Consider the following 12,628-nt stretch of genomic DNA (forward strand, 5'->3'; position numbering starts at 1 on the left):
TTGTGTAGATTGTTGATTTGTTTTTACAATTAAATCCATTTTAATTCCACTTTGTAACACAACAAAATGCGGAAAAAGTCAAGGGGTGTGAATATTTTCTGAAGGCACTGTAAGTTCACATGCCTTGGACTTGGTCAGCAGATAATAGACCTGAATTAACTCATAAGAATCTAAGCTCTGTCTAAGCCAATTTGATGAAAAATAAAAAATCCCCATACAAATGCATTGAATAACAGATTCACTACATGGAACAAAAAAAAAGTATTCAGACCCCTTGGCTTTTTACACATTTTGTTACATTACAGCCTTATTCTAAAATGGATTCAATTAATTGTTTTATTTATCAATCTACATACAATACCCCATAATGACAAAGAGAAAACAGGTTTTTAGACATTTTTGCAAATTTGATCCCCTGCTGATTTTGTACGTTTACCCACTGACAAAGAAATGGTCAGTCTATCATTTTAATGGTAGGTTTATTTGAACAGTGAGAGACAGAATAATAACAAAAAATCCAGAAAAACGCATGTCAAAAATGTTATGAATTGATTTGCATTTTAATGAGGGAAATAAGTATTTGACGCCCTCTCAATCAGAAAGATTTCTGGCTCCCAGGTGTCTTTTATACAGGTAACGAGCTGAGATTAGGAGCACACTCTTAAAAGGAGTGCTCCTAATCTCAGCTTGTTACCTGTATAAAAGACACCTGTCCACAGAAGCAATCAATCAATCAGATTCCAAACTCTCCACCATGGCCAAGACCAAAGAGCTCTCCAAGGATGTCAGGGCCAAGATTGTAGACCTACACAAGGCTGGAATGGGCTACCAGACCATCGCCAAGCAGCTTGGTGAGAAGGTGAAAACAGTTGGTGCGATTATTCGCAAATGGAAGAAACACAAAAGAACTGTCAATCTCCCTCGGCCTGAGGCTCCATGCAAGATCTCACCTCGTGGAGTTGCAATGATCATGAGAACGATGAGGAATCAGCCCAGAACTACACGGGAGGATCTTGTCAATGATCTCAAGGCAGCTGGGACCATAGTCACCAAGAAAACAATTGGTAACACACTACGCCGGGAAGGACTGAAATCCTGCAGCGCCCGCAAGGTCCCCATGCTCAAGAAAGCACATATACATGCCCGTCTGAAGTTTGCCAATGAACATCTGAATGATTCAGAGGACAACTGGGTGAAAGTGTTGTGGTCAGATGAGACCAAAATGGAGCTCTTTGGCATCAACTCAACTCGCCGTGTTTGGAGGAGGAGGAATGCTGCCTATGACCCCAAGAACACCATCCCCACCGTCAAACATGGAGGTGGAAACATTATGCTTTGGGGGTGTTTTTCTGCTAAGGGGACAGGACAACTTCACCGCATCAAAGGGACGATGGACAGGGCCATGTACCGTCAAATCCTGGGAGAGAACCTCCTTCCTTCAGCCAGGGCATTGAAAATGGGTCGTAGATGGGTATTCCAGCATGACAATGACCCAAAACACACAGCCAAGGCAACAAAGGAGTGGCTCAAGAAGAAGCACATTAAGGTCCTGGAGTGGCCTAGCCAGTCTCCAGACCTTAATCCCATAGAAAATCTGTGGAGGGAGCTGAAGGTTCGAGTTGCCAAACATCAGCCTCGAAACCTTAATGACTTGGAGAAGATCTGCAAAGAGGAGTGGGACAAAATCCCTCCTGAGATGTGTGCAAACCTGGTGGCCAACTACAAGAAACGTCTGACCTCTGTGATTGTCAACAAGGGTTTTGCCACCAAGTACTAAGTCATGTTTTGCAGAGGGGTTAAATACTTATTTTCCTCATTAAAATGCCATTCAATTTATAACATTTTTGATATGCGTTTTTCTGTATTTTTTGTTGTTATTCTGTCTCTCACTGTTCATATAAACCTACCATTAAAATTATAGACTGATCATTTCTTTGTCAGTGGGCAAACGTACAAAATCAGCAGGGGATCAAATACTTTTTCCCCTCACTGTATTACCTGGACTAACTGGAGTCTTTGTTCATAGAAAATTAAACAAATAGGATCTAAAACATTGTTGAAAAAAAGTAGAAAAAGTTTGGATGCCATCTTAATCCCCTTTCTTACATGTAAACCGTTAAAAACCTAGCAAACCTCCTTACAATGGAGAAAATGCCAACCAGTTTTCACTCTGTTAGAACTCACTCCAATTGCCTTCAAACATTACCAAACTCATGGACTATGTAGTTAACCATGTTATCTCAATATTTAGTGAGTGATATTGCACTTTTGCACATTACATACCTGAATTAACAGGGTGAAATGATGAGACGGAGAAAAGTTTGTATTATTCAGTAATAAACATTCTCCAAGATTGAAGAAGCAACATCCAAGACCTCATATTCCCACTAACGCACCCCATTGACGTCACAGCAGCCCTAGCGGCAGTAACCAAAATCATGACTTTAAATGCAAATACTTGGGAGGCCTAGAAAATGATACAAGGGATTGCTTCATAAAATAACAAACAAAATAAAACATAAAACATTTTGACCATACATATTTGTGTGCACCACATAAGTATTTGTATTTGTATTTATTATGGATCCCCATTAGCTACTGCCAAGGCAACAGCTTCTCTTCCTGGGGTCCAGCAAAATTAAGGCAGTTATATATTTCTTAAACATTACAATACATTCACAACAGATTTCACAACATATTAAGTTTGTGCCCTCAGCCCCCTACTCTACTACCACATATCTACAACACAAAATCTATGTGTACTTGTGTGTATAGTGTGTATGTTATTGTGTGTTTGCATGCATGTGTCAGTGCCTATGTTTGTGTTGCTTCAGAGTCCCTGCTGTTCCATAAGCTGTATTTTTATCTGTTTTTTAAACCATGCTTGCATGAGTTACTTGATGTGGAATAGAGTTCCATGTAGTCATGGCTCTATGTAGTACAGTGCGCCTCCCATAGTCTGTTCTGGACTTGGGGACTGTGAAGAGACCTCTGGTGGCATGTCTTTTGGGGAATGCATGGGTGTCTGAGCTGTGTGCCAGTAGTTCAAACAGATAGTTTGGTGCATTCAACATGTCAATTCCTCTCACAAATACAAGTAGGGATGAAGTCAATTTCTCCTCCACTTTGAGCCAGGTTAGCTCTCTGTGTACATCCAAGGGCCAGCCGTGCTGCCCTGTTCTGAGCCAATTGCAATTTTTCTAAGTCCCTCTTTGTGGCACCTGGCCACACAACTGAACTGTAGTCCAGGTGCGACAAAACTAGGGCATGTAGGACCTGCCTTGTTGATAGTGCTGTTAAGAAAGCAGAGCAGCTTTTTTTATGGACAGACTTCTCCCCATCCTAGCTACTGTTGAATCAATATGTTTTGACCATGACAGTTTACAATCCAGGGTTACTCCAAGCAGTTTAGTCTCCTCAACTTCAGTCGCTGTGGTAGCTGACGTGTATAGTGTTGAGTCATCCGCATACATAGACACACTGGCTTTACTCAAAGCCAGTGGCATGTCGTAAGTAAAGATTGAAAAAAGTAAGGGGCCTAGAAAGCTGCCGTGGCGAATTTTGTTGGAGAGGCTTCCATTAAAGAACACCCTCTGTGTTCTGTTAGACAGGTAACTCTTTATCCACAATATAGCAGGGGGTGTAAAGCCATAACATATACGTTTTTCCAGCAACGGACTATGATCATTAATGTCAAAACCCGCATGGAAGTCTAACAAAACAGCCCCCACAATCTTTTTATCATCAATTTCTCAGTCAATTATCAGTAATTTGTGTACGTGCTGTGCTTGTTGTATGTCCTTCCCTATAAGCGTGCTGAAAGTCCGCTGTCAATTTGTTTACTGTAAAGTAGCATTGTATCTGGTAAAAAATATGTTTTCAAAAAGTTTACAAAGGGTTGGTAACAAGCTGATTGGTCGGCTATTTGAGCCAGTAAAGTGGGATTTACCATCCTTAGGTAGGGGAATAACTTTTGCTTCCCTCCAGGGCTGAGGGCACACACTTTCTATTAGGCTTAAATTGAAGATATGGCAAATAGGAGTGGCAATATCATACGCTATTATTCTCTGTAATTTTCCATCCAAGTTGTCAAACCCCGGAGGCTTGTCATTGTTGATAGACAACAATAATTTTTTTACCTCTACAATGCTTGTCTTTCATAATTTGGTCAGATATACTTGGATATGTAGCGTCAGCGTTTGTTGCTGGCATGTCATGCCTAAATTTGCTAATCTTGCCAATGAAAAAATCATTAAAGTAGTTGGAAATATCAGTGGGTTTTGTGATGAATGAGCCATCTGATTCAATGAATGATGGAGCGGAGTAAGCCTTTTTGCACGTCTCCAACACCATCATTAAGTTTGCTGACGTTGGCCTCACGAGTGGCATATCGGTCTAAGGCTCTGCAGTGCTTGTGGCGTCTCTACAGATCCGAGTTCGATCCTGGGCTGTGAGGTGACGCACAATTAGCCCAGCGTCGTCCGGGTTAGGTGGGGGTTTGGACGGCTGGGATGTCCTTGTTCCATCCTGCTCTAGCGACTCCTGTGGCAGGCCGGGCTCATACACGCTGACATGGTCACCAGTTGTACAGCTTCTAGCCATAAGACTGCTGAACAATTAATCAAATGGCCATCTGGACAATTTACATTGACCCCGCCCTTTGTTTTTACACTGCTGCTACTCGCTGTTTATTATCTATGCATAATCACTTTACCCCTACCTACATGTACAAATTACCTCGATTAACCTGTACACCGGTACCCCCTGTATGTAGCCTTGTTATTGTTATTTTATTGTGATACTTTTTATATTTGTTTTACTTTAGTTTATTTAGTAAATATTTTATTAACTCTATTTCTTGCAGCATTAGTAAGGATGCGATCAATATATGTTGATGATTTAGTTATTGTGCTGTTTGTAAAGTTCCGGAACTCCAATTTGAGCAGCAGCAGCTGAAAAATGAGCTCCTACAAATATTGAAATTTACATGGTTTTTAGAGTGAAGTACATCGGAAAAAAGCAAAAGAAAACTGCAAGACTGAATAGGAGAAAAAACAAGCAACAAACAAAGAAGATAGGCTTTTGAAAAATAACTATTTTTCATAAAATTGTAGTTATCTTAGCTAGCTGAATATTTTACCAGTTGCTAAGCAGTTGCTAGGGACTCTTTTGGAAGAAGCTAGCTAGCTAACGAAGAACAACAAAGAATATCTAGTTAACAGAAGAAAAGAAAGAGAAAATCAGGACAGAAGAAAAAGGATATCAAAGTGAAACAGTTCTCTAAAGACACAAGAGACAATAATACAAGAAACAACACTTCTGTAGCTTGTCAACTATGTGTCTGTCTATCCCTGTTCTCTCCCCTCTGCACAGGCCATACAAACGCTTCACACCGCGTGGCCGCTGCCACTCTAACCTGGTGGTCCCAGCGCGCACGACCCACGTGGAGTTCCAGGTCTCCGGCAGCCTCTGGAACTGCCGGTCTGCAGCCAACAAGGCTGAGTTCATCTCAGCCTATGCTACCCTCCAGTCCCTAGACTTCCTGGCGCTGACGGAAACATGGATTACCACAGATAACACTGCTACTCCTACTGCTCTCTCTTCGTCTGCCCACGTGTTCTCGCATACCCCTAGAGCATCGAGCCAGCGGGGTGGTGGCACTGGAATCCTCATCTCTCCCAAGTGGACATTCTCTCTTTCTCCCCTGACCCATCTGTCTATCTCCTCATTTGAATTCCATGCTGTCACAGTTACCAGCCCTTTCAAGCTTAACATCCTTATCATTTATCGCCCTCCAGGTTCCCTTGGAAAGTTCATCAATGAGCTTGACGCCTTGATAAGTTCCTTTCCTGAGGATGGCTCACCTCTCACAGTTCTGGGTGACTTTAACCTCCCCACGTCTACCTTTGACTCATTCCTCTCTGCCTCCTTCTTTCCACTCCTCTCCTCTTTTGACCTCACCCTCTCACCTTCTCCCCCTACTCACAAGGCAGGCAATATGCTTGACCTCATCTTTACTAGATGCTGTTCTTCCACTAATCTCATTGCAACTCCCCTCCAAATCTCCGACCACTACCTTGTATCCTTGCCTGTGCCATTAAACCCCTACAACTCATCCAGAACGCCGCAGCCCGTCTGGTGTTCAACCTTCCCAAGTTCTCTCACGTCACCCCGCTCCTCCGCTCTCTCCACTGGCTTCCAGTTGAAGCTCGCATCCGCTACAAGACCATGGTGATTGCCTACGGAGCTGTGAAGGGAACGGCACCTCCATACCTTCAGGCTCTGATCAGGCCCTACACCCAAACAAGGGCACTGCGTTCATCCACCTCTGGCCTGCTGGCCCCCCTACCTCTGAGGAAGCACAGTTCCCGCTCAGCCCAGTCAAAACTGTTCGCTGCTCTGGCACCCCAATGGTGGAACAAGCTCCCTCACGACGCCAGGACAGCGGAGTCAATCACCACCTTCCGGAGACACCTGAAACCCCACCTCTTTAAGGAATACCTAGGATAGGATAAAGTAATCCTTCTAACCCCCCCCCCCCCCCCCTTATAAGATTTAGATGCATTATTGTAAAGTGGTTGTTCCACTGGATATCATAAGGTGAATGCACCAATTTGTAAGTCGCTCTGGATAAGAGCGTCTGCTAAATGACTTAAATGTAAATGTAAATGTAACTACTCTGGTAGGTTGATCGATAACCTGAAGCTTTCTCTTGAGTGGGCAGCAGGATGAAAGCCAGTCAATATTTAAATCACCCAGAAAATATACCTCTCTATTGATATCACATACATTATCAAGCATTTCACACATATTATCCAGATACTGACTGTTAGCACTTGGTGGTCAATAGCAGCTTCCCACCAGAATGGGCTTTAAGTGAGGCAGATGAAGCTGTAGCCATATTACTTCAACAGTATTTAAGGTGAGATCCTCTCCAAGCTTAACAGGAATGTGGTTCTGAAAATAATGTCACGGCCGTCGTATAAAGTGGACCAAAATGCAGCGGAAATATGTATACTCATCTTCTTTTTATTTGAAGAAGGAGAAACAACTAAATACGTATACAAACACGAACAAACCGAAACAGTCCTGTCAGGTGCAACAAACACTAAACAAGGAACAACTACCCACAAATCCCATAGAAAAACACCCCTCTTAAATAGGACCTTCAATTAGAAGCAACGAGGAGCAGCTGCTTCCAATTGAAGGTCCACCCAATAAACATCACATAGAAATAGACATACTAGAACTAACATAGAAATAGACTAACAAAGAACATAGCCCAACAAACCCCGAAACACTCTAAACAAACACCCCCTGCCACGTCCTGACCAAACTACAATAACAAATAATCCCTTATACTGGCCAGGACGTGACAAATAAACAGCCACACCTCCACCTTTGGCATTTCTGTCTTTTCTGTAGATGTTATAACCGTGTATTGCTACCACTGTATCATCAAAGGTATTATCTAAGTGAGTTTCAGAGATTGTCAGAATATGAATGTCTTCTATTACTAGAAAATTATTGATTTCATTAACCTTGTTTCTTAAGCTACATATGTTAACGTGGGCTATTTTTTAACACTTTTCTGGGATGCTTGATTGTTTTTCTTGCTTTACTGGGAAGCTTAGCAGAGGTAGACATACTCGGGTTATTTATGTTAGTGCAGGGTGAGCTGCACACAGCGGACTTCCTGCTAGTGCACACCACCTCAGTACTAACAGTATAAATCTGGTCCATAGGCATATGATTACTGCATACAATAGCTGTAGGATCAGCAGAGGCATTCAGGGCAGTAAGAGGGATATAAATTAGGTTACTTACATTATGTCAACTCAGCGACACAATGGTAGGGAATACATGAGCTGGGCTTTGGTCATAGATAAGTCATTGTCTCAACACAGCCTTATAATGCTGTGAAAGGATCCAGTAAACCCAAATGATTTGGGTGGGTCCCATCCTCCTTATAATACGAGCTTTGTTTCCTGAAGGTATCAAAATTGTCAATAAATGTTACACCCACAGAGCTGCAATAGTCTCATAGCCAGTTATGGAGGGCTAAAAGTATCCTGAACCGTTCAATGCCACGATTTAGGCAGGGCAGAGGGACAGATATTATTTGGAATTCGTTGGTGTCAATTAGTGACCCAATCAGTTCTTTAAAATCCATCAGCAGCTGTTCTGAGCTGCTCTTCATAGTGTCATTCGACCACACATGAACCATGACAGTATCAGCCCCCGGTGACTGACGCACAGCCTCAGGAAGCAACCTGGTGATATCTTGAACTTTTGCCTCAGTAAAACACAAGGTCTTTGCCCCAGGTACAGATATATGCCTCACCATCAAACTCCCTATCACAGTAGCCGGAATGATCTGGCCTCTGCCGTGTCTCGAAGCTAATTGCGAGGCCAGAGCCACAGAGCTCACCTAAGAAGAGGGCTGCTGTGACGCCGACTGCGTGCAGACCACAACAGCCAAAGGGACAGCGCTCTGATCAAGAGAGCACGGCCCAACGGATCGGGGCCGTGTTGATCCAGGCTGTGCCCAGGTAGTTAAGTATTCACACCCCTGAGTTAGTTCATGTTAGAATCATATTTGGCAGCGATTACAGTTGTGAGTCTTTCTGAGTAAGTCTTTAAGAGCTTTGCACACCTGGATTATACAATATTTGGCCATTATTCCTTTCAAAATTCTTCAAGCTCTGTCAAATTGGTTGTTGATCATTACTAGACAACTATTTTCAAGTCTTGTGATAGATTTTCAAGTAGATTTAAGTCAAAACTGTAACTCGGCCACTCAGGAACATTCACTGTCTTCTTGGTAAGACACTCCAGTGTAGAGTTGTCTGGTGTTTTAGGTTATTGTCCTACTGAAAGGTGAATTCATCTCCCAGTGTCTGGTGGAAAGCAGACTGAACCAGGTTTTCTTCTAGAATTTTGCCTGTGCTTAGCTCCATTACGTTTCTTTTTTAATCCTGAAAAATTAGAAGCATACCCATAACATGATGCAGCCACCACTATGCTTGAAAATATGGAGAGTGGTACACAGTAATGTGTTGTATTGGATTTTCCCAAAACATAACACTTTGTATTCAGGACAAAAAGTGAATTGCTTTGACACATTTTTTTCAGTATTACTTTAATGCCTTGTTGCAAAAAGGATGCATGTTTTGGAATATTTTTAATTCTGTACAGGCTTCCTTTCACTCTGTCAATTAGGTTAGTATTGTGGAGTAACTACAATGTTGTTGATCCATCCTCAGATTTCTCCTATCACAGCCATTAAACTCTAACTGTTTTAAAGTCACCATTGGCCTCATGGTAAAATCCCTGAGTGGTTTCCTTCCTCTCCGACTTTGAGTTAGGAAGGACGTCTGTATCTTTGTAGTGACTGGTTGTATTTATACACCATCCAACGTGTAATTAATAATTGCACCAAAGGGATATTCAATTACTGCTTTTTTAAATTTTACCCATTTACCAATAGGTGCCCTTCTTTGTGAGGCATTGGAAAACCTCCCTGGTCTTTGTGGTATAATCTGTGTTTGAAATGAACTGCTCGACTGAGGGACCTTACATATATGTGTTGGGTACAGAGATGAGGAAGTCATTCAAAAATCATTTTTAACACTATCATTACACACAGATTCCATGCAATTTATTTTGTTACTTATTAAGCAAATTTTTACTCCTGAACTTATTTAGTCTTGCCACAACAAAGGGGTTGAATACTTACTGACTCAAGACATTTCAGCTTTTCATTTTTTATTAGTTTGTAAAAATGTAGAAAACCTTATTCCACTTTGACATTATGGGGTATTGTGTATTGTGGCAAATCTCAATTGAATCCATTTTAAATTCAGGCTGTAACACAACAAAATGTGCAATAAGTCAAGGGGTGTTAATACTTTCTGAAGGCACTGTAGATACATAGTGAACCGCTACTGTAGATACCTAATGGCGTTACTTAATTATCTATAATATAGTTATATAGTTATACAGTGAACTCAAAAGTGATGGGAGAGATACAAGTTTGTTTTTGTTTAGGTTCCATATGCCAGCACATTGGATTTGAAATTATACAATGACTATGAGATTAAAGTGTTAAAATGCAGACTGTCAGCTTTAATTTTAGGGTATTCTTATCCATATCGGCTTAATAACCACACTTTTGCTCCCCTAAAATGGGAGAACTATGTTCAAAAAGTGTGGTAATTTCTAAGCGGTTCACTCGATATGGATGAAAATGCCCTCAAATGAAAGCCAAATGAAAGCTGCACTTTAACCTGATAGTAATTGTATAGTTTCAAATCCAAAATGCTGGAATACAGAGAAAAAATAACAACAACATTGTCACTGTTACAATACTTTTGGTGTGGACAGCCTTGTTAGTCATAAAATGGTGAACTCATATCATACAATTCACATTCACTTCACACATAATGATGCACTTATTTGTAATTCATTTACAGGTGTTAATCAATTTATTGGTTTAAACACTTGGCAGCGTTGGAAAACTCTGTGCTCTGCATGTCGTGGACACAAAGTTAGCAAATAAAGCCACCATATCATTTGTTGAAACTTTATTTTCTCTCTGCTTGGATGATAATGATGATTATCATCATTAATAATCATTAATTTGGCTGTTGTTTTTATAGTTAGCGCTTCGTTCTACGCTCGGGCACACGTCTGCTTCACAAGTGACCTGTATATTGTGCATTTCCCTACACATATTATCTATTTGTGTAAAGGATATTGTGCCCAGGTACAGTATATATTTATCCTTTTGATGTCTAAGCAGATCTGCTGCGGTGGAGTACCTTTGGGGCAATGCAGCACAGTCTCTTTACCTGTGGGAGGTGGGCTAGAAACCTTACACTTTAAAGCCATATAATATCTGGTCTCAGGTGAGTGTGGAAAAAAACTGATGAACCTGTGTTTTCTGAGTGACTGGGTGTGGGGTGTTGAGTGTTTGAGGGGTCATGGCTAAAGAGACATGAGGGCAGGTGGGTGCTCAGTACAGCTTAGTTTAGCTGTGCAGTAGGCAAGCAGTTTTCTCATCCACTCATCTCATCCTCCTCTCTCCTCTCTCCATTCCTTTCTTTCACTGACCATGCAGGAACAGGCTGAAAGAGAAGAGTAAAATTAGCTATGACAGTGGGATGACTGTCAGAGTGAGGGATGCAGAAAAGGGAAAACAAAAGCAAGACCCATATGTGGATATATTTCAACCAGTAACAACAACACACACTTTTATTTAACCCGGTAAATTGACTGAGAACAACAACCTGGGCAATAGTTACAGGGGAAGGGAGATGAATGCACCAATTGTAAACTGGGGATGATTATGTGGCCATGATGGGAATATAGCCAGGACACCAGGGTTAGCACACCTACAATAAGTGCCATGGGATCTTTAACAACCACAGAGAGTCAGGACACCCAGTTAATGTCCCATCTTAAAGATGACACCCTTTACAGGGTAATGTCCCCAATCACTGCCCCAGGGATGGGGATATTTCGTTTTAGACCAGGGGAAATAGGGCCTCCTACTGGCCCTCCAACAGCTCTTCCAGGAGCATTTGGTCTCTCATCCAGTATCAACCCTGCTTAGCTTCAGAGGCAAGCCAGCAGTGTGATGTGCTGCTGACACACCATACACACATTCCTTGTCACATTTTCCCAACTTTCACACACACACACACACACACACACACACACACACACACACACACACACACACACACACACACACACACACACACACACACACACACACACACACACACACACACATTCCCTGTCACATTACACTCTATGATCTCACACATATGCAGACACACGCAATCCCCCCTCTCCTCCCTCTCTCTTCCCCCTTTCCTCCCTCTCCTCCCTCCCTCTCCCCCTCTCCTTTCTCTCCCCCTCTCCTCTCTCTTCCCCCCTTTCCTCCCTCCCTCTCCCCTCTCTTTCCCCCTCTCCTCCCTCCCTCTTCCCCCTCTTCCCCCCTCTTCTCCCTCCCTTTCCCCCCTCTCCTCTTTCTCCCCCCTCTCCTCTCTCTTCCCCCTCTCCTCCCTCCCTCTCCCCCCTCTCCTCCCTTGACTACATGCATATAACACACACCTACTCTCCTGCCACACGTCCCAGTATTTGTGCTGCTTTGTGCCATGTGAAGGGGAAGTAAGAACAGAACTTCAAATGGTAAATGTCATGAGCAGATGAAGGCAGAGGGCCTGGTGGGAGCAACCATCCTGTCGTCCTCTCTGACAGCTAGGAGCAGACAGGTGGAGAGGGGGAGACGCACCCTGCAGGCGGAAGAGAGGACGTCTGTCTGTCTGTCTGTCTGTCTGTCTGTTTGTGTGTCTTTGTCTGAGTGTTTATCTCAGTGCACCAGCAGCATACCACCTTGCATCCCACTGCTGGCTTGCCTCTGAAGCTAAGTAGGGTTGGTCCTGGTCACCTCCCGGATGGGAGACCAGATGGTGCTGGAATAGTTGTTGGAGGGAAAGTAGGAGGCAGTTTTTCCTTTGGTCTAAAAAAAATATGCAATGCCCCAGGGCAATGATTGGGGACATTGACCTGTGCAGGATGCCGTCTTTTGGCTGGGACGTTAAACGGGTGTCCTGAC

This window comes from Salmo salar, chromosome 14 (assembly GCF_965601325.2).
Source record: "Salmo salar chromosome 14, fSalSal1, whole genome shotgun sequence".
Taxonomy (NCBI): domain Eukaryota; kingdom Metazoa; phylum Chordata; class Actinopteri; order Salmoniformes; family Salmonidae; genus Salmo; species Salmo salar.